This window comes from Phaenicophaeus curvirostris, chromosome 1 (genome assembly GCF_032191515.1).
Source record: "Phaenicophaeus curvirostris isolate KB17595 chromosome 1, BPBGC_Pcur_1.0, whole genome shotgun sequence".
Classification (NCBI taxonomy): domain Eukaryota; kingdom Metazoa; phylum Chordata; class Aves; order Cuculiformes; family Cuculidae; genus Phaenicophaeus; species Phaenicophaeus curvirostris.
The window spans coordinates 40709038-40734329 of NC_091392.1; the positions used below are offsets into that span (position 1 = coordinate 40709038).

At 44.4% G+C, this 25292-nt stretch overlaps 1 protein-coding gene across 1 annotated transcript in view; it reads right to left on the reverse strand.

Moving 5' to 3' along the window:
• The window catches only part of GRIN2B (glutamate ionotropic receptor NMDA type subunit 2B), a 218656-nt gene that overhangs the window by 33265 nt on the left and 160099 nt on the right, over window positions 1-25292 (reverse strand). The gene's annotated exons all lie outside the window — the stretch shown is intronic.

The following is a 25292-nucleotide window of genomic DNA, read 5'->3' on the forward strand; positions in this document are numbered from 1 at the left end:
AATTTTGTCTTCATTTGGTTTCTGTGGAATTCAAACAGATTCATTTTGGCCAAACTTGATTTTGTCCAGAAATAACTTCTTCTGGGAAAAGGTTGCCCCTTCCTAGTGAGGAATGAGTTTTTCCAAAAGACAGGTAATCGAAAAGGGAGAAGGACATAGAGAGATGCTTGCTAACAGCAGTTCTTGCTATCCCCTGCTAAGGCCTTACCAAAATACCTGCTCTTGTCCTTTCATGATGACTTGGTTACATACCTTAGTGGGAAACAAGGAATTGTTCTGTGTTTCTGACACGTGAAAAATAAAATCAAAGAGCATCTATGTTGGGTTTTTTTTAATCTTGCCATTTTTCCATACGTATATATTACAATTTTAGATCTTTTCATTTTCCATTTCTTAAGCAGAGATTACACCTTCAGCAGTCAGAAGAGTGAGACTCAGTTGCTTTTTATACCTACTGCCACAAATAAAAAGTTGTTTTGAAGCTACTTCAGCCCCTGAAGAGACCACAGGTGTAGCACACCCACTGCCCATGGCACACCATTCCTTGCAGAAATTCCAAGAAAAGAAATAAAAGGAACATTACTATGCTTTCAACTATCAACATTTTGCCTTTCTTCTCAATTCCCCTCATCACTCTTGACAGTAATTAGCACCTTGGCTGGCAGCTGAAGCTGAGAGGGTAAGAAACTAACTGGGCTTTAGAAGGAACTTTCCTGCAGGACCCTCAAAGAAAGCCCTCCAGGCCAGGGCTGAGACATGTCGACTTGATGGCAGAGGCAGAGTGGGTGTGAGGGAAGATTTCAGGACTGCTCTTAGCACTGGACCTGCTCCGTAGGTATGCAGAAAAGCTTCATTCCACTGCAATCCAACAACCCTCCCACCCCCCCACCCCCAATTAGATCATTTATTTATTTAAATGACAGGAGAGGAGAGCAAAGCACTTATTAGAGACTCATTAGGTGTCAGTTGTTATTCTGTGAAACTCAAAGCCCAGCTGGGGTTTGGCATTTGAGAGCAGCTAGATTTCACATAAAACACTTGTCACCTTCAAAATAAACAAACAAAAGCTTTATCTGGCCATGAAAGAAAAATCCACTCTGGGGGCCTGTGGAGGGAGAAGAAAGGCAGAAGAAATCACCCAGAGAGAGCAGCCTCCCTATCCATCCCTGTAACATGAATACAGCATCCCAGTGAAGGCAAGGCAGTGGGTTTGGTAAGAAGGGGATGAAGTGGCCTGGCAGCTGGTCTTACCTTCCCAAGAACCCTTACAACAAGCACCTGGCAAAGAAATGCCAAGGAGAGATTGTCCCTAATGTTTCCTTCACCCATGGAGTCACGCTGCTTGGACCAGCAAGCAGGGTACACATCTAAGGCTGGATATGGAGAGCACATTTCTGAGGCAATAGAGCATATATTCACATGCTCACCCAGGGTCTGCTCAGCCCTAGACTTCCCACTTGTTGACCCAGCAGGTCAATTTATCACCATCTGAACCAAAGACTCCTGCAGTGCAACCTTAACCCTCAAGTAAGTGAGATCAAATCCTCAAAATCAGTTTCAGTGAAGCCACCAGCCAGACAAGCAGAATAACTACACACACAGGGATCAGTAGGGACCAGTGATTAAGATGCTGCACAGAACAGCCCAGACTTCAGCTCAGTAACATTAACTTATCATAGAAATAAGTGGTTGATGAAAGAGACATCTTGCAGCATCTCAGCAGCCATTAGATATCACAGTAATAAGCATGATATAAGCCCCTAAGTGATAAATTAGATCAGATAGGCAAACCCAACGTGTAATTACCCAGAAGTTCTCCAGGACAGAAAAGGGAGTTCATAAGGCTGTGTGCCAGGCATGTTTCACAGTGTGGTACTACACAGACAACATTATGAGATTAGGATAATAATGACAGTCTTGCCATAGCCTCCTGTGCACTGAAACACCAAACCTGCAAATACTTCAGTACACATCCTTTCCTTACAATCCCAATAGAATTCTAAGTTCTTCAAAAAGGAAGAAAAAGAGTATATAAGTGAATGTTCTGACCTACATTTTCAAATTAACTATGGAGCATCTCAAGAATATGGGCAAATATTACGTTTCATTGCTAACCTGAACAATCAAGCATGCCATATACCTGTAGACACGTACAGATATGAATAAGCAAAGTCAGAAAAGCTTTGTTGATCAAGAAGGGATAGACTTCTTTACATGCCCATGCATGCAAAGGTCAAAAGTGTATGCCTATAGTTAAAGAAGAGCAGGCTTAAGCAACATGTGGGCAAGGACAGTAAGGATAGTAAGAAGCACCACATGTGCAAAGGATGGAGACAATGCAAGAGAAAGAAAATACAAATGTGTATCATGTGCTAGATAATCTGCCATGAGAGGGAAGGAGCAATTCACTGTGGGGACAGAGGTTAGCCACAACAGAATTAAATGTCACAGATTTGTCCAGGTAATGATGCCTACTCTTAAATAATATAACCTGCCACAAGCTGTGCAAAGCAGAGCAAGACACTTCTGAAGTCTCAGGGTATTTGGTATTAACAGCTTGTGAACTGTCATTACTTAGGTTTTGCTCAGTGCTTGCCTCAGAAAAAAGAGGAAAATAAACCATCCCAGGCATCTTGCATATTTGTCACCCTGCAGGTTCAAGATCTACAGGGCATTCTCCAATCAGAGCATAGTCATCCAAACTCCTACAGGGAGCTCTGCAGGGTCACAGAATCAACAAAAGTAAGGATATTAGGGATTTTTAAAACTTCCTTTTTAATTATATTCTCCAGACCCTAGGTATGTTCCTCTATGCCAGGGAAGGACTCCTGAGAGCCAGAAGTTCACCTCAACTTCCCCTTGCTCTGTCTGTAACGTATCTGATCTTATCAAGAAAGAAAAGTCACTTTGGTTTGGGAATGAATTTGGAGGTGTTGAGAAAAGAAAGCTCTTGGAAATAGAAGTCCAATACATTTGCAGAGAAAGAAAGTGAGAGATACTGTAGAAAAGACAATTACTACTGGTTTGTCTAAGTATATAAACTATCCCATGCAGACAAAAGGTAAGATTGTCTATACAAGGGGTAAAGGCCTTCCAGCAGGCTGGCAAATTGCCTTAACCGCTGTATAATACTGCCAGAATAAAAGTGGTATGCAGTATGCTAACGTACATCTTTAATGAAAGCTGCATTATACTAATTCCCTGAAACTAATTCTTAACTGAGGCTCTTCTCTCCTTCCAAAGGAAGCTAAGGCTGGTAATAGCCATTTGTGGCAGTTATTTGTCTAACCTGTCTTTACACTGACAGCCCACAGTCTCCATGGGCAGTCTATTCTAGTGCTTAACTATCCTTCCCATTAAAAACGTTGGGTTTTTTTCTGACATCTAACCTAAATCTTCTCCCTGCAATTTATGCCAGGAGAATACATTTCCTTATTCTTCTACATATGCTCTTTCCAGTGTTATCAGGTCAGCAAGATATTTATAACACAGAGGACCTGGTAGTCTCATTCAGTGGATATGCCTATATGCTACATCGGCAAAAGCAATCACCTGTTTGAATGACCAGCACCCACTCTCACCATTTACAAAATCCTTACCTAAATGGGTAGTACAGACAAGTACAAGTTTCTCCCATGCACTTCCAAAATTGTCTGTTCCAGCCAGGGCAGAAGCCAATTTCTGAGTTCCTCCTCATGTGCCAAGGCAGGACTTCAAAACACAAGAGCATCTGGAGAAACCTCCAACTAATGTCAACAGATGGGGGAAAAAGGAAAAACAAAACAAAACTCCTAGAAATTTGGCTTTCAAGGACTAGGCAGCAGAATAATATTCTGCAGAAAAATAGTAGTGTTCAGATACATTTCTCAGGCAAGATGCTCAAAGGCATTGCAATCGTATTAGGGGTGAAGTATTCAGGTGCTTGTTTTTCAACACATTGTAGAAGAACTACAACTGCACAAAGCCTTTGATAGTTTTTATTTCATTCAGGCTCCCATTTGCACAGTGCTTTGCACCAATCTCTCTTCATACAAAATCTTCTCTCACTCCTGCCACCCATGGTATAGGAGAAATACAAAAAGAACAAAAAGTATTTGGTTTCATTCACAGAATAAAAAAAAAAAAAGGCCATTCCAAACTCAGGATTTGAAATGTTTTCTGCATTTCCCCAAAAGTTCAGTGTTTCCTCCCTTATTATGTTTTGGGTTTTTCCCCCAGGAGATGAGAAGCTTGTTCATTCCAGCAGGGAAGACCTAAGGTAACAACACAAGAGCATGCATTAGAAGGCAAAAATTCCCTGTTCCACCAAGGACATCTGGAATCTGATCTACACCCTTGTGCCTCCACTCAACATGGTGTAAAATTGTTAATGGTGTGTTTTCACCTCTGGGGTGCACTGAGTAGATAAATACAGAAAAAGCCATGAGACTCGCAAATAGTATGGAAATTGGGAGACACACACAGGTGTCTACAGTTAGATGGGGGAACATATACAGCATGTATCTGTGGATGGTGTAAATGTGAAAAACTTCCTGTCTTTTATCTTTGCTGTCAGACAGTTAACTGGAAAAAGCTTATGTAACTTTTCCACCTGATTTTAATACATGAAACCTAGAAGATCAAATACAGAAAAGGATGTTGGGCAGCAGGCAGAAAACAGCAGCGTTTTGGGTATTATAGCTGATGGAAAAGCATACCTGATCCCTTTGGGAAGCAGGGAGACTCCGGGGAGAAATAAGAGTTTTGCCAGTTCAGTTCTTACAGAACCTGAATGAGGACATGGCAAAACCAGAACAACTGGGCAGAACCTGAAAAGGGCTACTGTAGGAACAACAGCAACACCATGGAGCAATTATAACAGGGACATTGCCAATGGAAGTATGCACTGCTCAGGATACATCAAAATAAAGGTAAACGTGGGAGATGCCATTGTAACCTTGCTTCTGCAGTAAACTGTTAAGAAATAAACCAAGCATAAATAAAGGAGAATCATTTGGGATTGAGATAGTTTTTGGAAGGCTGGTACAAAATATTCATAGAATCACAGAACACTTTGGGTTCGAAGGGACCTTTAAAGGTCATCTAGTCCAACCTCTCTACAATAAGCAGAAACATCTTCAACTGATCAGGTTGCTCAGAGCCCTGTCCAACCTGACCTTGAATGCTTATAGGCGTAGGGCATCTACCACCACTACGGGCAACCTGTTTCTGTGTTCACTACCCTCATTGTAAAAACTTTCTTCCTTGTATCTTGTCTAGATCTACCTTCCATCAGTTTAAAACCACCACCCCTTGTCCTAGTGCGACAGGCCCTGCCAAAATGTTTGTCCCTATGTTTCCTATAGACCCCCTTTCATTATTGAAAGCCCACAACAAGGTCTCCTCAGAGCTTCTCTTCTCTGGGCTGAAGAACCCCAACTTTCTGAGCCTTTCTTTATAGGAGAGGTGTTCCATCCCTCTGATCATTTTTGAACAAGGCAAAAAAGTTGTTGAGTACCTCAGTCTTCTCCTCATCTGTTATTACCAGTTTGCCGGTCTTGCTCATTAAGGAGGACACGCTTTCTTTGATCTTTTTTTCTGGCTTACATATCTGTAGAAGCCCTTCTTGTTATTCTTTACACCCCTTACCAAGTTCAGCCCTGTCTGTGCCTTGGCCTTCCTGACCCCATCCTTACACAACCAGGCAGCGTCCCAATACCCTTCCCAGGATACCTGTCCCTGCATCCACTGTCTGTGCATTTCCTTCCTGCCTTTTATTTGGCTAGCAAGTCTCAACTCAGCTGTGCCAGACTCTTGCCTTCCTTTCCCTATTTCTTGCACCTGCAAATCAAGAGCTTTTGCACTCCATGGAAAGCATCCACAAAGATCTGCCAGATCTGTTCTATTCCCTTGTCCCTGACAGCAGTTTCCCAGGAGGTCTTATTGATTAACTCCTTGCACAGCTGGAATTTTGCTATCCTAAAATTCAGGGTCCTGACCTTACCTTTCTGCTGACCGGTATCCCTCATGACTGTGAATTCCACCAATGCATGATCACTAAAGACCAGGCTGCCTCCAGTCTTGATGTCATCAATTAGGTCACTTGTGATGCTAGACCTGAGTGTCACCAACACAACTTCCCTGGTGGGGCTGTCTGTTAGTTACCTGGCCTCAGAAGTTATCCTCAATGCATTCCAGGAGTCCCCTGGATTACCTACCGCTTGCCATGCTACTTTTCCAGCAGACATCGGGACAGTTTACATACCCCAGCAGGACAAAAACCTGCAAGCGTGATGGCTCCTATATCTAGAGTAAGAAGGCTTCATTGATAGGCCCCTCTTGACCAGGTGGCCTGTACTAGTCACCAACCACAAGGTTTTTTTTTTTGCCTCAGTCTCTCTCTCTTTGCTGCCTCAGTCTCTCACTCTTTCTTACCCATAAACTTTCAACCTGCTCATGTCTATTCTTCAAAGGTAGCTTTTCACATTCTATCCATTTCTTGATGTAGAAGGCAGTATCTCCTTCCCTACTTCCTCACCTGTCCCTTCTGAACAGCCCATAGCCATTGATAAGCACACTGCAGTCATGGAATTCATTCTACCAAGCTTCAGCAAAGACAACTAAGTCATAGCTTTCTAGCAGCATGGTGGCCTCTAGCTGCTCCTATATATTGGCTGCTGCATTCATTGGTGTAGAGGCACCTCAGCTGGGATGTCAGCTGTGTCCCTTCCTTAAAGGAACACCCCTTAATTCCTCTGAGGTATTTCACCAGTATTGTCTGTTGGCTTCTATTACCTCAGGAGCCCCTGAGGGTATTCTACCAGGCCTGAACTACAGAAATCTACTGCAGCTCCACAGGCTTGGCTTTCAGTCTGGATAGGGATTTCATTACTGTTGTTCAAGAGAAATTATATGAGGAACTAAGTCGTTATGGTAGACTTTAGCTTCATAGAGTTAAGGTGGAGAACAAATGCAAATTTCAACAGCAATGTCCTGATGTCTTTTTCTTCCTGGATCTGATAGCTGACACATTTCTTCACCCCAAATTTACTCAGCAGGCTATTACTCAGGTCATGCTATTTTACACTCAGTTTGGGCAAAGCAGCAAGGAACGTTACAGAAAAGCTAGCAATAACCTTGGACTGAGCGATTAGGGGAACAGAGAGCCTGCCTTAAAGGAGGAGGTTAAAAAACTTCTTTAACCCAAATAAATGAAAGTCAAGAGGAGATATGACTATTCTGTATAAATAAAGGGGGGACAGATACACAACGGAGGAAGAAAAGGGATTTTTTTTAAGTAGAAAAACAATATTGGTACAAGAACAACTGGTTATGAAGACATCTGCCTTGAAAATAAGATTGAGTTTAAGCATCAGAGGAAGTAAGTTCTGAAACAGCTGCCCCAAAGGAGCTGTGAGAACAACTAAAATGGGGTTGAGAAGAAGCACAACTGATCTGCATAGGGCTATATGTTGCTGCATAGGTCTATATGTTGCTGCTTAGTGCAGCAGGGGTAAGACCAGAGAAGCCTCTCCAGTCCAGGGGCCTTAAGTAAGCAGAAGCAAGATGAAGAATTCCACTGTTGAAAACCTTTCCCCCTTGACTTTTCAGTCTAGAGATGTCAAAATACAGTCTTAACCATCCTATCTCTATCCCCAACTAACCTACGTGAACACAAAGCTCTTGGTTTTGATATCTCTGCCTCCTATGCTCATAGTTCCTTATTGAGCAGCAGAATCTTCTCCAGTGCCCTGAGAACAGAACATTTTTCTTAGCCTTGATCCAAGCTGTTTGAGTCATGACTCTCACGCTTCTAATGCTGACAACAGAGCCATTACTATATGTATAACACTTGCGATACCACAAGTTTGTATTCCCACATAGGCTGGTCTACAGCAGGTGGAGAAGAGATGCCACAGAGAGCAAAAATCTCCTGTTTACAGACACTTAAGGTGATTAATTGGCCACATCAGCCAAAGCAGACAAGAAATGGTTGTGAATGCTCCACATGCAAAATTAATTAACACAGCAACAACACTCCTTCCTGAACCTCAAGCTCACCTTCCACAACCACCTGGGGAAAGCTGCTTTCTTCAATGCACCTGCAGAAGCAGGAATTGCCTCTAATAGTTTTTCAATTAAATACGTAGGCTGCAGGAGAAGGCAGAATTTTCTTCCCTCTATATTTATACAGCATCAAGCATATGCCAGAGAGAGGCTTGGCTTAGAATACAGACACAGTGAAGTACTTGCTTTTGCTTTACAACTCATTCTGGGAATAAAAGCTCTTTTCAGAAACACAGTCTCCCAGCTCACTGAGGTCTGGCATTTACACAGCTCTTGCCATTTTTGCTGAAACATTTCTTTACTGGTGCATTTATATGCTTTTTGCAGTTGCTGAGGTCCTGTCTCCTGCTGTGATTAGCCTGAGAAGGTTAATGAGATATACTTTGAGCGCTTCTGACTTCTGCAAAGCCAGTGAACTATGGAACTCCACTGGTGTCACAGAAAGGTCAGGGCTGTAAGAATGCCAAAGTGTTTGCCTTGGTAAATCATTCCTCCAAACCAGAAGGTACCAAGAGAGCACTACAGACATGAAAAAAAAAAAAAAAAAGCCAGGATCACCTGATAGCTGCCTCTGGGAGACAGTGTTGTTCTTGGTGGTAATGTTAACTTGGTAGCCCAGGAAATGCATCATTCAAGCAAGGCTGACTCATGCAGGAGCAGCAAGGTTTTCAGGGGGACATATTTGTTCAAAGTCCTCAGTGCTACCTGATGTACACATGGCCATGATTAATGGAAATGCAGTCTGCAACCAGCACAGGCATAATTAGGAGCTATGAGGGGAGATGCTATAGGGAGCTGTTCGTAGTAGGTTGGACTGTGATCTTAACAGGATGGAGCATGTAACTCAGCAAAGCCATAGCTTCTAGGAGGGGCAAATCAGGTGTTAGGATTTTGGAAGAAGAATTAGAACAAAATTTATATCTTAACAAATGCTGACTATACTATCCAACATAACCTACCCCCAGCTAACAGGCAGTGACAGCACCTGACTCAAACTCCTACTTCAATAATGTTGCATCCTTAGAGCCATCATGCCCTTCTGAAATGACCCTGTGTGAGGAGAGGGGAACTTAATACAATGTCCTAAACTCCAGCAACATCAGTCTATTCTGATTCTGGTCAGAGAAATAAAATCCAAACTCAGTGAGTGCACACTGCCTCTATCCTTGCTCATCTAAGGTGAAAGGATGTTTCACCTTGAGCATCTCTACTACTCTCTTCTGCAGAATCGCAGGGCAGGGAAAAAAGTTGCAGGGATATTGTAAGATCGCATGTTTTGTGCCACAGGATGTCTCAAGGGTTTAAGGAAAAATGTATTTTTATGTGCATGCAAAGGCATCTAAATGCTTTATGAAAGCATTTTGCAGTCTCTAAGAGTGCATTGGCATTGTGCAAGTGTGTGTCTGCATCTACTATGTGTCCATGCATGCAATACCCTATCTAATGATTTTTCCCCTTGGCTTTCCCTGTTGAGTGCTGGGCTTGAGTTTGCATTTTGCTGAGCTTTCATTTTTTTACTCAAACTTTTTTCCCCCTAAAATACATCACACAGAGGGAGGAATGGGCTTGCCAATTCATACTACAGTCTGGGAGACAGTTTAGAGCTTTGGCTGGTAAGTGGGCCCTGTACAATGCTGTATAGAACCCTGATGTGTGTTCCCCAGTGCAGTGACACCTACTCTTTACATGGAGCAAATATCTCTTCCAGCACCTCTTGGGACCTGAGGCTGAAGGAATGTTTAAAAATGCAGATTCAGAGGAAGGCAAAAATGTTCCCCTGTGCTGAGAAAACCTAAGTGTTGAAGCAGGCCTCAGCAGGGGTAAGAAAGGAGGCAAAATTAAGAAAAAGGGTGTGGGTTGCCTAAACCTTACTGTTTTCTGAGCTGTGCAAGTAAGACCAAAAGCACTACTTTTAAAAGCATCTCCAAGAATATCAGAGACATCTTTTAACTGTCACTGGGGGTTGTCATAGCAGGTGAAACACCTCTGGTTCCCAAATACATCAGCCAGAGCCCCTGCCCTCTGCACAGCAGCCCTGCATTGCCCCACTGCAGAGATGCACACCCTCTGAGAGAAGCACAGGCAGCTGTGGCTGAATGCATGCCTCTCAGCAGAAAAACAGCTTGCTCAGCTCTTCTCTCGCTGGAGAAAAGGGGAAGAAAATGCCTTCTCCAGAGGAATTACTGCACATGTGGAATGTCCCTGCCTATGGCAGGGGAGTTGGAACTAGATGATCTTTAAGGGCCCTTCCAACCCTAACTGTTCTATGATTCTATGCTTCTATGTTGGGAATAAGATTTCAGGGAAGGCAGTTACAGAGCTGCACGTCCATGTTCCTTTCCTCTCCCACCACTGAAAGTTCTGGGCATGGGATTGCAAATGCTGACCCTGCCCAGCACACACCCTTTGTCCTGGCTTCACACTGGCATAGCCACAGCCAGTCATACTTGCCTCCGCACCTTCAAGGTGCATGTATGCGTGCCCTCTCCCAACCTGGCACATGGCAGAAAACCTCGTGCACTGCAGCAGGCCATCCCAGCCACTGCTCCAAGTTGTTACCAGATCTCAAAACTGAGTAGAAACACCATCTCTGCTCTGCACCCTGGTTCTCTGCCAGGTCTCTTCACTCAGCTTTGCAAAGGGGACAGATGGGAAGTAAAGCTGTGGGATAGGGGCAACCAGGGACAATCTTGCTACTTTGCCTCTACCCCATGTGTTGTTAAAGGGGCTGCTCTCTGCCATCCACAGTCTCCCCTTCCTGTCTCATCAGAGAAGACATAGAGATAACCTCATACTCTAACACAGTTTCTCCCTCCCTCCTTCTATATTTTATTCACTCAGGTGCTCCGCAATAAACCCAAGGGACAGTACAGAGGGGTAGGGGAAAGCAGAGGCAGCAGACAGCCCCTCATTACCTGTGTGAGCAGGTAGTCCCTCATGCCCTGGCTCATCAGGACCCCACCTCCTGCCCACCCACAGTCCAGTCCCTTGGCGCTGATGTGTACCCATGGACATGGTCCCCACTGCACAGACCCATTTCAACACTAATGCCTCCATCGTGTCATCCGTTTGCTGCCTTGATGCCCCCATGCCAGAACCAGCTGCAGGAGTGAAACTAGTGCAAGCAGTAGAGAAATTAGCAGGGATGGATGGGTAACTCCTGGTGTGATTGTGTGATTTCACGCCTCATCTCAGCTCTCACTGACTTTGAGCTGGGCAGGGTAGTTTGCCTGCATCCCAAGAGTATCCAAACAATAGCCTCACCTCTGTCCTGAAATGAAGTGCTGGCCCAAACCACAGCAGCGTCAGTGCTGTGGTGTCTCCACCAGCAGTAAGCATTACAAGAATACTTCTGTCAGTGCTGCTGCAGACCAACCCAGCATATGGGAGAGAATTCCAGGCCAGCCTGGGGCTTCCAGGAGCCGGTTTGGGCTGTACTCTCCAGCTGGAGCCTCCTGCCTTAAGAGCTCATGCTCTCTGGTGTATGATGGCTCCAGAAAGAGGGCCTGTGAGCTGCAGGACCCCCACCTGATACACCTCTGCAGCCAAGTGCTGGGCTTTGCTGTAGCGGGGCGCTCTGCCGTATTTGGGTGAATCATTAGACAAGACCCACCAGCTCTACCTACACCCTGCAGAGAAGACCCAGCCTTTAGTAGGAACGCACCAACAGGACAACTGGCTCACTGCACACGTGTGCATTGCTGCCACAATGGCTGGAGGTAGCAAGCCCTCTGTGAGCAGCAGGAAGAGGCTCTGCCAAAGATTTTGCTCCTTTCCCATCCCATACACAGGTGCAGACACGCTCACAGGTGCTCCCAGCAGCACTTATCCTAAGCTGATCTGGGCCCGGAGTCCAGGCAGAACTGCCAAGGGCCCAGCTGAGGCCATCTGGGCTGCAAGTCATCTCCATGCAAAAGGAGTACAATTAGACCTGAGCATGGATAGAGAAAGAGAGATAACCTTGAAATTAGCAATTTGGGAAGGAGAAAGGAAGCTATACACTTTTCAACCCAGCTAGCAAAGAGGGGTTAAGCCAAGGCCTGCTTTCTTGAGAGCACGGCCTCAGGGAGATAAAATCTGCTTTTCTCAGCCCTGATGGACTGCAGGCGAACCTATTTATCAAAGATTTATCTGTCATTTTGTGTCTAAACATGTCAACACAAAGCAGATCTTGTGCCATTCCCTTTTCTACAGCCTAAAAATAGGAGAACAGGCATGACAGAGACAGTCTTGGAGACATAAGATGAAGCTAAGGCGCTCAGCAGGTTGTAAAAGGTCTTTTGTGGCACCTCTAAGTACACATGGAATGACTTCTCGCAGCTTGGAATTAGCTGGGTGACCATGTGTATTCAAATGTGCGTGTACTGTGCCATCATCTCTATTACAAGACGACTAAGTAGTAAGCCTGCAATCAGGTTCGCTGACAATCTCCATTACAAGAGTCTTCAGGCTGGTTCCGAGAAAAGCCAACATCTCCATGTCTTGCAAGAGGCATTTGAAAGTCAGCAAGGAAAAATCGCTGAGGCTAAGGACATGATTTTTACTTTGACCCATCATTCATTCACTCTTAACTGCATTATAAACTGTTAAATAATCATCTTTTTTTTTTTGTCGCTTTCTTGCAGAAATCCTAGCAGACAGCCCGAACAGCATCTGAGCATAAATGTTTTAAAAGCTAAGCCCACCAACCCAGTAAATCAGTGGGGACATCCCCACCAGTACCACAATCAGTTCAAGGAACATCTCAGCTTTGCCACAGCAAGGGAGAGGCAAAAGCCTGATCACACTGCCCACAGAATGTGGACAAGCCATCCACATTCTTCTCCACATCTTTTAAATGTTCCTCACTGTGAAAAGGTCACTTGCACTCCACCATTTAGGATACAGAAGAAAGGCAAAATAGTTAGAGCTGTCATGACTGTCTGTGGAACAAATACAGGTTAGTCATTGTGTTGAGCAGTCAGGCTTGTTGCTGAAGGCTCAGCATGCATCAGAATGAACAATACATTTCTACAGAAAAGATTTTGGGGTTTCCCCTTAAAAACAGAAAAAAACACACACACAAAATCACAAAGTAATCTATACTAAAGGAACTTTATTTAGATTGAAATATTAGGAAATGGCAGGTTTACCATTTCCTTTTCAGCCTTTCTTCCATCCCACTTGTGTGTGGACATTTTCATTCAAATTTTAATTAATGGGTACAAGCGACTTTCTCTATGGCATCCATGTCTCAATCCCTGTACTGCAAAGAAACTTGAAAAAGCAGAATTAAGGTGGCCGGGAAAACAAGACTGGCATTTCCTAGCTTGACTTCACACGCTAAAATTGCAATTGCCATTCTTTCATTTTCTGTATGTAATTGCTTATACAGCTTGAATGTGCACGAACTCTCATAAAACCAATAAATGGGCCAAGAAAGTATCTGTGAAGATGGAGAAAGAGCTATCCATGAATCACCAAGCACTGGCAGAGGAGAGAGAAATAAAGAAAGGGTGATGGACAGCAAACCAATCAACCAATGCAGAGATTATGCAATCCCATTTTATGATGAAAGAAGCAGCACTGACCTTAGCAAGGGTCTGAACAAAGCAAAGAAGTTACAAGTCAAATTGGAAGGAAGCATTGGAGTGAGGTGGAAGAGGGTGAAGCTGGCAGGTCCTTTATGGTCATGATGCCCAGAAGGTGAGAGGAAAGAAAGCACTAATAAGGCAGATTATGCTGCAGGCAGGTTTCTCATATTGCAGAGATATGCTTATAACATGCAAAGGGAGAGAGAGGGCTGTGTACACAGGAGATATGGACAGGACCAGGCTGGTCTGGTCTGTGTAACCTTAGAGCATGGTAGGGGTAGATGGCATGGAGACATCAAGTCAGTTATGGTCCAGGCGTCATCTTGCCATGTTAACCCAGCAAGACTAAGCTGAGAGCCTAGGCAGCTTGCCAGGCTCATGCAGCTGCCTTGCACTATGCTGTGCTGCTGCATCCCTGTGGTACTGCTCTGCACAAGATTGGATTTACCACTGCAAGCCTATGCCAGCACAGGCAATATGTAGCCAGGTTTCATAGGGCAAATTTGCCCTAAGCAGCTGCCACAGCTGTGCAGAGCACAGATGCTTTCTCCCAAAATGCCTAGGAGTGAAGGGACCGTGGTGCTGGCTGCAATCTTGACCTGTGCTTACTCTATGACCTTAAGCAAGCCACTGAAGCTCTCCAAAGCTCAGTTTTCCCTCTATAAAAAGCTTTTGATTATTCATCCCACACTGCAAGGGGGATGAACAAGTACCTAATGCCATGACCAATGACAAAAGTCAGTATAGTAAGGACATGCCTCAGCGTATCCACCCCAGAGGAAACTGTGCAGCTCAGGTCTGCAACTACAACATCTTCACACGAGAGAAAGGAGCTCTGCCATAGAAGGGCAGTGGTTATTGCAGAGCAGCCATGCGTGCTGGCAGTCAGCAATGGAAGTCATGATGATTAATGACAGAACAGCAGTACAGCAGGTCAGGCATGTGGATCAACAGCTGTAAAAGGAACAGCAGGATTTTATACAGTACTCGCTAAGGACTAGTTTGGGATCAGGAGATTAACTAAAGCTCAAGAGCAGATTCTTGGGTCCACTCCAGCTGCTCTGGAAGCTGAAGTGGCACAAGTGACCAGGCAGCTGTATTTCCTGGCTCTCTGAAGATACGTTTCCTGGAAGAGAGTGCACAGTGATGCTTGAGCTGGCACAATAGTGCTCAGCCCTGCCCCTCTCAGCCTCCAGGAAGCAGACCCATCTCACCTCCCATGCTCAACATAAAATTTAACCAACCGAGCTCTCCCTCATGGCTCTGAAGCAGCTTTCCTACCACACAAGACCCTAAGCAGTAGGTCTACACACAGACACAAAGGTAAGATGTAGGTAGGAGGGAGTCTGCAGACTCCTCAGAGGGCAAAATCACTTCTGCTGTCCTGCCCTCCTCCAAGGATGCTCCTCAGCTGTGGCTGAGAGCTGTGGCTCACCCTTCTGGTGCTGTCTTCCACAAGGAAATGGAGGGACCCTCCAAGACCTGGGCTGGAAAAACAGCCTTAGAGAAGGACTGGATGATCAGCAGCCTTCAGTGACAAAACAGGTAATGTGGTGGGTGGCCTGCCAGGTGCAAAGCAGCCCCACAGCCAGGCCAAGGTGTGTTCAAGTGCAAATTTGCCTCAATGCTGACTTTAGCCTTGTCTGCTTTTCTGATGTGCCAAGAATATCCAGTAAACCAGTCCTTACCCTTCTTGCAACAGAAAAGATCGTGCTTACAATTGAACATATATCCCTTCTAGTCTGCTGATTATTTCACCAGGCAACCTTAACATTCCATTAATATCAGTCTTTGTGAAGCTAAATATATATACAGTAAGCACATATACAAATACATATAAATATGTCTCTATCTAGCAGAGAATCCAATTAAGTGAATACGTTACGCCTTTGCAATTAATGAATTCAACAAGCTGAGCTGCCTCTTGCATATCATTAAAGTTCAAGCAATACGAATCACAACAGCAAAAAGATTCCAGATTTTCCTACATGCTATCTACAAAAAGATTGTTAGCGCTTAAATCAATGGGTAAATTCAATTGTGTTTGCAAACCTCAAGAAACTCTTCTTTCCAATGACATACAGCCTGTCCTTCAAATCATGGTAGCCCATTTTTGCATGCAGCATCTCAGACCATTCCTGCCTTCTTATATATCTTTCTGCAGCGTTTTCTGGATGGCAGATCTCTAAAAATTCTGGTGTCCTATGAGTCAAAAGTAAGCAGATTCCATGAGCGATGGAGCTGGCTCTCTAATCACTTGACTGGTGCAAATGCTTTCTTTCTTTCGATGTTTAACTGCCAATTTTTTGTTTGTGTTTCTATGCGTATAAGTGTGTGTTTATATGCACTTGTGCATTCTTTTGCACATCAGTCTTTTTCCAGGACATAGCTTTTTTGTGCAGTGCCTGGCTCTCAGCAACAGACAATACTGAGCCCTCTAGGGACTGTTCATTCCTCTTTCTCTCATAACACCCCTCCTCTGCATTCATAAGACATTCCCCAGGGGCAAGCTCTACATAAATAAATATTTAAGTAGCCATTAAACCATAGAAGATGCAGAAAAGCACACGAGGGACTTGGCTGCAGTATTCAGGGTGCAAGAGCAGAAGGAAACAGAGACATGACTTGGACAGCTAGGAGAACGCAATAGATGATGAGAACTGGAAATGCAACGGTTCTCTTCCCTGATCCAGCCAGCATATCAGATTGGCTTTCACCCCGAGACCAGAGCTGACATAATACAAGTCTGAGTTAGTACAACTGCACAAATCTAAAGCCCAAGAATGTGCTTTACTGAGAGGCTAGTAGAGGAAAGAGCTTTTAATTGAGACACCAAAGACACAGCTAAATGACTGTACTTCTAATGTCAAGTTTCTTTTATTCTAGCTGCTCCATTGTTCTCCTGTTTGTTTACCCTCTCCAAAACAAATCCTCAAATGCTCAGGGGTAGGTTGGAAGCTCCTTTCTGCGTACCAGTTGGGTCTGTCACAGACAGAGGCCAGGCCTGAGCCCCAGTCCTGTTTGCTCCTTTGCCCCCTGGGCTGGTCTGGGTACCAGAAGGGACAGCTGGCCATCCTCCAAAAACCTGTAGCCACTCACCCACCCTCATCCCTGCTATGTGGTTCAGCAGATGCTGTTATCGTATCAACAGCTCCTTACAGGCTCACCAGCTTGTGAATTCAGAATTATTTGTGTCTACGCCCACAGCACCACAGATTTCACAAGTCTCTATGAGATATCAAAGAATAAAGCTTGGATCTTTTCTAGACTACTTGAGGAACACTGGTTTGAAAGTGGGTATTATAATGATTAGAGTATAAAACTGGCTACTTATGTTACCCATAAGATGGCAGTTTGAGGGATAACACCCATATGAAATATGCCATACCCCAGGAAACCACACACTACCTGTACACTTCCCAACATATCTGAAAGAGCTAAAAAGCCCCCAGAAAATCCAGCCAAGAGCCAGACTCTTGCAGAGCTGTGGGACCACAGTCTGGCGTACACATATAACCTACAACAGGCATTGGCAGACTTGAAGGACCACTGGCATGGTCAGAGCAGGACATTTTCCATGGACTGGCATGCAGCTGTCGGAGGATAATGATTCAAAGAGATTTGGAGATGTTTCCCTCAAGAGTGCGTCCCAGATTTTTCACTTCCCCAGAGAGCTAAAAAGGTCAAGGAAGGCACTCTTTCAGGTTCACTAGTTTTATTTCCTCCTCTGGGTACAAAGTTGCTGGCTGCTAATCCAGTTGCAGCAGGAAGCAAGTCACCAACAAAAGCTTTGGGTCCAAAGTGAATGCAACCAGCCATTTCTTCACTCTGTTTCAGCAATTTCTGCATTTTTTCTTCTGTCTCCACAAGGTATTTTCATCAACAGTTTATCCTGCCTCACATCCATGTCTTCTGGGGAAGGAAGAGGAGGTAATGAGGATGTAACATACCCATACTATATATTGACATCAAAAAACCCAGCCTTTGCACATATGCAAACAAGTGTGCTCAACAGGAATGAGAGAGGGGGTGGTTTTTTACCTATACTCGGAAGAAGTATAAGGAAACGTACCTCCTCCCCTAGGCAGCCTTCTTGCATTACAAGAAGCTCCCCATCTCTCAGAAATCTGAAGAGTGAGAAAAGCTAGGAGTATCCATCACAGCAGTAGATGGAGGTGCTCTGTCAGTGTGTTGTGCACCACCGAACATGGCAAACCAGCCCCTTCCTTCCATCCATTCCCACTTCTCTGTGAGCAGAGTGGAAAATGAAAACACCCTTCCTGCAAATAGTCATTCAGATATCAAAGCATTACTGCATTTGCGCAGTTGGGTCCACTCCAGTTGGGTCCACTGGGATTTTCACCTCATACGGCCACTGCAGCTGATGATTCCCCAAAGTGGCTGCTGCATTGTCAGGCTTCTTGTAGATTGCTTTCTCTGCCACCAGGCCCCTACCACCTTTCCATCCTGGCTATGATTACCACAGCCTGTCAGCACTGCAGTAAAGATGTGTATGTTTCTGGGTCTCTCATTTCTCACTTTACAGAACTCTCTCCTAAAGACACAGGTTTTCCCACCAGAGGAGACACTAATACAGAGAACAAACAGCAGTTTTCGACAGACTCACCTGCTCCATTCACTATGCATGAAATTATATGCACCTAAGAACTTTTTTCTGCTTCCTGCAGGAGGTTATTGCACTACTGCAACAATGACATTGTAAACTTGTTGTTATAGGTGCCCACAATCTTTTAGGTTAAGAAAAAGTCAGGTCTCTCATGAGAGCTGGACGAGATCTCTCAAAAAAACCAAAGTCCAGTGATATACAGGAAGCAACACGTTGGGACTGAGTGAAGGAGAGCTTTGTGCTCCAGCTCCTGGGTACAGGAAAGCAAACAGTGCTGTTGAACAGGACGGCTTTTTGGAGGGCAATGCAGCCAAGCTCCTGACTCTACCTTGTCATCAACGATGTAGGTCTGAGGTATGGAATTAGGATCCAGGTCTGCTGACCTTCACAGGCTGTGATGATACTACTCTCTGCCTTACTCTAATATATTTTTACTTCAGCCATGACAAATGCCTCTCAGACCTCTACGCCCTGCACATCCATTCAAAAGGCTATTTCAAAGATCATTTGCTTAGATATATGTTACCCCTTTCTTTTCAGTCTTCTTTTGCTTTCCTTCTCAGATGCATCAAGTGCCTCTTTTCTAAGCAATTTGACACCTCTAATCCCTCAGTCAGTATCAAGATGTGAACGCTGACCTGCTCCACTTTCTTCATCTGCATTTCAGAGATCCATGTAGCTTTTCTCAATTTCAGCCTCCTTCTTGAGGGAAGTTCCATGAATAGTAGTGAAGTTATGTTATTGCATTTCTTCATACCCTGCCCTACACCAGTCTTTTGCCCAGATAGCTGCAGATAATTTACAACAGTCAGGCTGCTGCTGTGCTAAGCCTATAGTCCGCAAAATTTACAAATACTCATCCATTTTCCCCTTGTATTTCCCTAGATGATCAATGCAAATATATTCACTGCCATTAGTGGGTAAAATATGCCATCTCTTTACAGACTCTCCCTTAAGTACGCACAGCAAGGGTATTTACTACTGTCCTTAACTTGTGTGTGTTCCCTGTGCATTGACTATCTCATTTGTCTATGTGACCATGTTTTCTCAGCTGCTACTTACACAGTAAGCATTTAGTGGCTATGGTCATCATCTTGGTCTCTCTGTGCAGCTCCCAGCATGGTGGGGCACTGCTTAATGGGTGGCCTTTTCAGAGACTACAGTAATACAAATAATCAAAATAACCATACGCTTGTTCTGCACAGTTCATGGATAAAACTAACCAGGGCCGCTTTTTCTTGCACGACAGAGAATGACAGGCATATTGCAACTGGAGTGCTATTAATTACAGTCTTGTCTGTCTAATTGCCCCTCCACTTTCACCTGTTTCCTAAACTGCCAGTTAGAACGGCTTTGCACTGACAAGCAGCTGCATCTCAACCCAAGGAGGCACGGCTGCATTTCTACAGGGGTCAAAGTGATCTCTGTAATGGAGGTTTGCAGTGTCACAGATTTGCCTATGTCTGACCACCACAAGAGATGTGGAAAGTCTGTCCTGGATTTATATGAGTAATTTATATACATTTAATTGCAAATGAAAAAACGATGGCAGAAACTCAAGAAACAGATTTCTGTTTTCTTCCATTGATGCCTCAAAAGCCTCTATCTCTGTCCATCCTTCCCACTGTCCCAGCACAAAACACACCCTTTAATACACAAGCTGCTCACTTGGTCTGATAAAACTCCCAGATAATAACCTTGCAAGGCAGCATCAAACTTGCAGCAGTACAGGGTGTTCTCATCATTGGCTCCCAAAAATAGTTCCTTGCCAGTAAGAGTCGATCAGTTCAGGCTTTGCCAGCCTGCACTTCTACTGTCCCCACCCCCATTCCAGTGGCTGCTGACACAACTCATCCCCTCCAGAAAGTCTGTGAGGCTCTAAATACAGCCAAGAGATGTGTATTGGTTGCTGAAAATATCTCAGGTTTGTAATATTAATGTAAACCAGGCTTTCATGGGTCCTCCTTGTCTCCACTCCCTGATACAAGGGAGACAGGGGAGTCCCGAAGGGCAACAGCTGTGAGAAACCATTTGTGGGTTTTTGTCTAATATCACCCACAACCTCCAAAGGCCTAATTGCAATGATCATCCTGGGATAGCTGTTTTAGCTTCGTCTCAACAACACCTGCTGCAAGGACTCAGCACAACTGGCTGCAAAGAGAGACCTGAGGGTGGGGAACAAGCAGTTTAAGGGAGTCTGTGATTGCAGACAAGCAGATCTAAAGGAATTTGGAAGGAAGTCAACAGGGAGGAGAAAAGAAGGTCCCAGGACAGAAGCAAACAGAAAAGGGGGCTCTTAATATGCAAGGATGGAGTGCAGCACTGTCAACAAGCCAAATCAAGCCCAAGAATGGGTCATTGTCAGGACAGAAACCAGTCCATTATGCCTTAGTACTGTTCATTTTGATATCTACATTGCAAAAATTTACCGTTGACGTCAAGCAGTGAACTTACTTTGAAGTCAATGGAATCGCAGCCACTTATGCCAGAAGTGAATTTGGTTCCCAAAGGACTTTTCTATGCAGTGATATAGATAATGGCCCTTCAAAGCTTATGTTTTGGCCATAGCATGACAGTGGGAGAAAAGAGACGAAAAAAGGTTGCAACAGAATAGCCATCTATCATTCTCAAGTCTAGAGCTCAGCTAAACCAGGATGGCATATAATAAGGGCAAGAAATACTGGAAGTTAATAAGCACTTCAGGAGGAAATCTTTCACCCATCTAATCGTAAGAAACAGTACAGATATGTTAATATAGGTGCCTTCATGTAAACTGCATCCCAGAATATTTTGCAAAGTTAAATACAAGACAGCAAATGGCATGCAGCATAAAGAATAGCTGATGCACTGAGCAATCAAGAAGCAGTTCAAATGGCCATATAATTTCGCCTTTTAAAAGCAACTACATAAAAGCTCATTCATCCAAGAAAATGCTGCATTTCTGTTTTCTGCCTTCCTAGGAGCTTTCTTGCCTGCCCCATTTATTGCTGGCTACAGACTTCAGGTGTCAAAAGAGTACTAACAAAAACTTGTCCTTCCATGCCCAAATATTGCTTCCACATTTTAAGGCTTTTTTATATAGCTCCTAAGTATTACCAGTCAGGGCTAGTGAAAGATTTCACAGGGCCCCAGACTCATAAGATATTTTAAAAATATTGCACATGACAACAAGCTATAAATATGCCCAACAGAAAAAATATGAATGTCAAGGTAATATGTGGTGAATACATTTAGAATTTGAAAGTTTGGAATAAATGGGGTATGGTTTCAGGTACCAAAGGATACATTTGTTTTCCAGTTCCTTTGAGAAGGCAGAATCTGGCACTCTGGCATTCAATGAAATCTAGACATCATTTTAAACATCATGAGATTCAGCTTTCAAACTCTCTTCAGCCATGATGTCCACAAGAATTGCCAGATGAGCTTACAACAGCTAGTCACATAGTAAGTTAAAAGCATCATTCGTTAAGCTGTACTACAGATATTTGGCTTCCTCACTGTCCTCAAGATCTACTCACTCCTTATGCATGTTCAGTTTATCTACTCATAGTGTGCAACATCTCCTTTAAACACTTTGAGAGCCTGACCTCTGGAAGGTGTTTCTGCAGTGCCTAATACAAGACAGCATAATACTAACATGGAAGATGAGAAAGTTGAGATCTGGAAGTCCAAGGGAATTAAAATAGCTCAGATGCGAGAGGACAGAAGACATGTGCAAGGAGTCCATAAGAGTGGAAGTTGGGGCAGTAACACAGACAGACAAGATAAAACACTGTGGATGTACAGTGATGACAGATAGACAGACAGGCAGAGACAAATAGATATATACCTACAAAGATACAGATGAAAGAGAAAGCCAAGTTCAATTATAAGACCAAGTAATGCAATAAAGACAGAAGTTGCATTAAAGAAAGAAATAGAAGAGATAATACGAAGCTTTTATCCCTCTTCCAGAGTTACAGATGCTGTGCAGAAAATGACCTGCCATTCTTTAACCCTTACTTTGAAGACCTCAGCTGGCTTGCAGCACACATTTTGAGTGGCTCTAACAACTCGTGGCCCATTGGCCTAGGTTCACCTACTTCTTCAAAGCGGGAGAGGTTCCTCACAAGCCCTTCTCATTTGTCCTGTTCTCCCTTCTTTCTTTTCACAGCCTCCAGCGCTGCTATGTTGACCATGGTCCAAAGGAAAAGTTCAAACAGACAAGAACAACCTGAACTTCCAACAATAAAAACCTCATCACAGAAACACTTCCTCCATCAGGGACCAGGTAAGAGTTCTCACCCAGTCACCAATACTGTCACTCAGTGCTGCCAAAGGGATTGGTGCAAATGGGGAACCTCTGAGTTTCAGACTTCATTTCCTGTTGTCTCGTCTCTCCCTGCTTTCTCCCTAGTCCCTTCAATTTACAATTAAAAAAGGCCAATTTGTTAAATCACTGCTTGTATGTCTTATCTTCTACACCCTTGATTATTCTTTCACTACTTTCCCCAGGCTCATTCCACTTTGTCCAGATCTTTCTTGAAGTGACATCCACAGAACTACAAAGAGTTTTCCAGCCTTACCATCACCTAGCAGAGCACAGAGATTACATCATGCGCCTTGCAGGCTAAACTCCTATTTATACATCCAAGTACAACATTTGCCTCTTTCTCAACAACACACAATCATGTTCAGCTTGTGATCCTCTTTTATCCTCCCCCCAGTCCTCTCCTACAGAACTGTGATCTAGATGATCTTTCTCTGCACTGTATTTAGGTAGTCCATTATTCCTGCCAAGGTACAATAGTTTGTGCTTGTCTCTATTGAATTACATCTCACTATTTCAGAGTGTATCTCCAATTTGCCAAGATCATTATGAATTCTAACCCTGTTCTCCAACAAATTCACAGTCCCCCCAGCTTGCTGTCATCTTCAAATTTGATATGCAAATTTTCCATCCATCACCAAGGCTGTTAAAGAAAACATTAAACTGAACTGAGCACAGGACAGACCTTCACAGAACCCCAGACCATGCTCCCTTCCATTTTGACATTCTTACTCATTTTGCATGCATTTGTTATTAGCTCTCTTTGAGACCTTGCTCCTCTAGATTGCTAAAAAAGTGTGATGAGGGAGATGGTAAAAACCTTACTAGAGCCAAAGCAGATGACACCTTCAGCTTCACCTCTGTCCACAATGCCTGTTACCCTGTCACAGAATTATATTGGATTGGCCTGACATGACTTGTTCTCAACAAATCCTGGTGGACTTTTACACATCTCCTTGTTATTGTTCAGGTTCTGACAAAGGTTTGGTTGATAATTCATTTCATATTTTTTCTGAAGATCAGTGTTAAGCAAGAGTGATTCCATAGACCTGCAATTCACAAGGTCCTTTCCTCTCTGCCTCCCATTCCTACTCTTTTTTTAAAAGCAGGCATTCATGTTTCTCCTGCACCTGGCAGATACTACATGGATCAGCTTTACAGGTACAGATCCAATGCAATGCATTCACAGAACAACTTTTCTGTAAACTTCCTTTGGAAAAGGAGCAGATTTGGTATGTAATGTGCAGGTGTGAGAGAAGAAATGAGGTGGCTACCTTGTCTTCAGAAACACACACCCTTACCCTTGCACAAGTCTCCCTTGTCACTCTGACAGCAGAATAGAGACTGGTATTAATATGCACCTCTCCTACAGCCCTGTCCTGTGGCACGCCTTGCCATTTCAGCCTTCTACAGCAATAAGTTGTTCAGCCAGTGCATCTTAGACCCCACCCATAGCACCTCAACTATTGTCGTTCTTTCTCCCACTCCACACAGTTTTGTCTATATGCCTGAGTCCTGCTCAGCAGCATCCCCAGCTACTCAGTCCTGCTTACCCTATCATACCCCTGTGCTCAGCAGGGACTAACATTAAGCTGATGGTCTGCACCTTTTCTGACATGACAGGCTCTTACTCACTCTTCATCCTCCTCCTTCTCCAGCTCCTCTGAGACATTTCAACCCTGACTTCCCACTCCTTCCTGCACCCATAGCTGTGTCAGTTCATCTTCCATGCCGAAGGAGAGCAGTTAATCCCAGGCAGGCAACAAGCTGTGCGGTGATTGAAGGCGATAATCTGGGCAATGGAAACCCAGAAGACAACCTAAGGCCTGCTGCACTTGTTTGACTTGAGGCAGAGGACAGGCTAGCGAGCAGTGGTTAAGAAGCAGCCCACCACAGGAAAAAGGAGTCTGAACTGTTCTCTGGTATGCTAAGCAGAAATCAACAGCCATGTGGTGGGAGCAGGCACAACCTCTAGGCTGGAAGATGTCAAGCAGCTGAGAACACTGGAGGAAGGAAGTTCCTCTATAACTACAGAGAGAACAATTAACTGGTATCCTGGGGAAATGGTGTTGTTCCAGGGATGAGCTCTGATGGGCAAAATAGCATTTTTGTGTATTAAATACCATGTGCGCTCTTCAGTGCAGACAAGGACCCAGGTGCTCATCAATTATTGAGGTTGCTTGAAAAGGCATTTAGGAGAGTGCACAAGAGGCCAGTCAGCAGTTCTACCTCAATCCCAGCTGGCCTGCTCTTAGAAACCCAGCCAGTGAGAAGGGAAGAGAAAGGGGGGTGAAAAAAAAAAAGAGAGAGGAGAGGAGAGGAGAGGAGAGGAGAGGAGAGGAGAGGAGAGGAGAGGAGAGGAGAGGAGAGGAGAGGAGAGGAGAGGAGAGGAGAGGAGAGGAGAGGAGAGGAGAGGAGAGGAGAGGAGAGGAGAGGAGAGGAGAGGAGAGGAGAGGAGAGGAGAGGAGAGGAGAGGAGAGGAGAGGAGAGGAGAGGAGAGGAGAGGAGAGGAGAGGAGAGGAGAGGAGAGGAGAGGAGAGGAGAGGAGAGGAGAGGAGAGGAGAGGAGAGGAGAGGAGAGGAGAGGAGAGGAGAGGAGAGGAGAGGAGAGGAGAGGAGAGGAGAGGAGAGGAGAGGAGAGGAGAGGAGAGGAGAGGAGAGGAGAGGAGAGGAGAGGAGAGGAGAGGAGAGGAGAGGAGAGGAGAGGAGAGGAGAGGAGAGGAGAGGAGAGGAGAGGA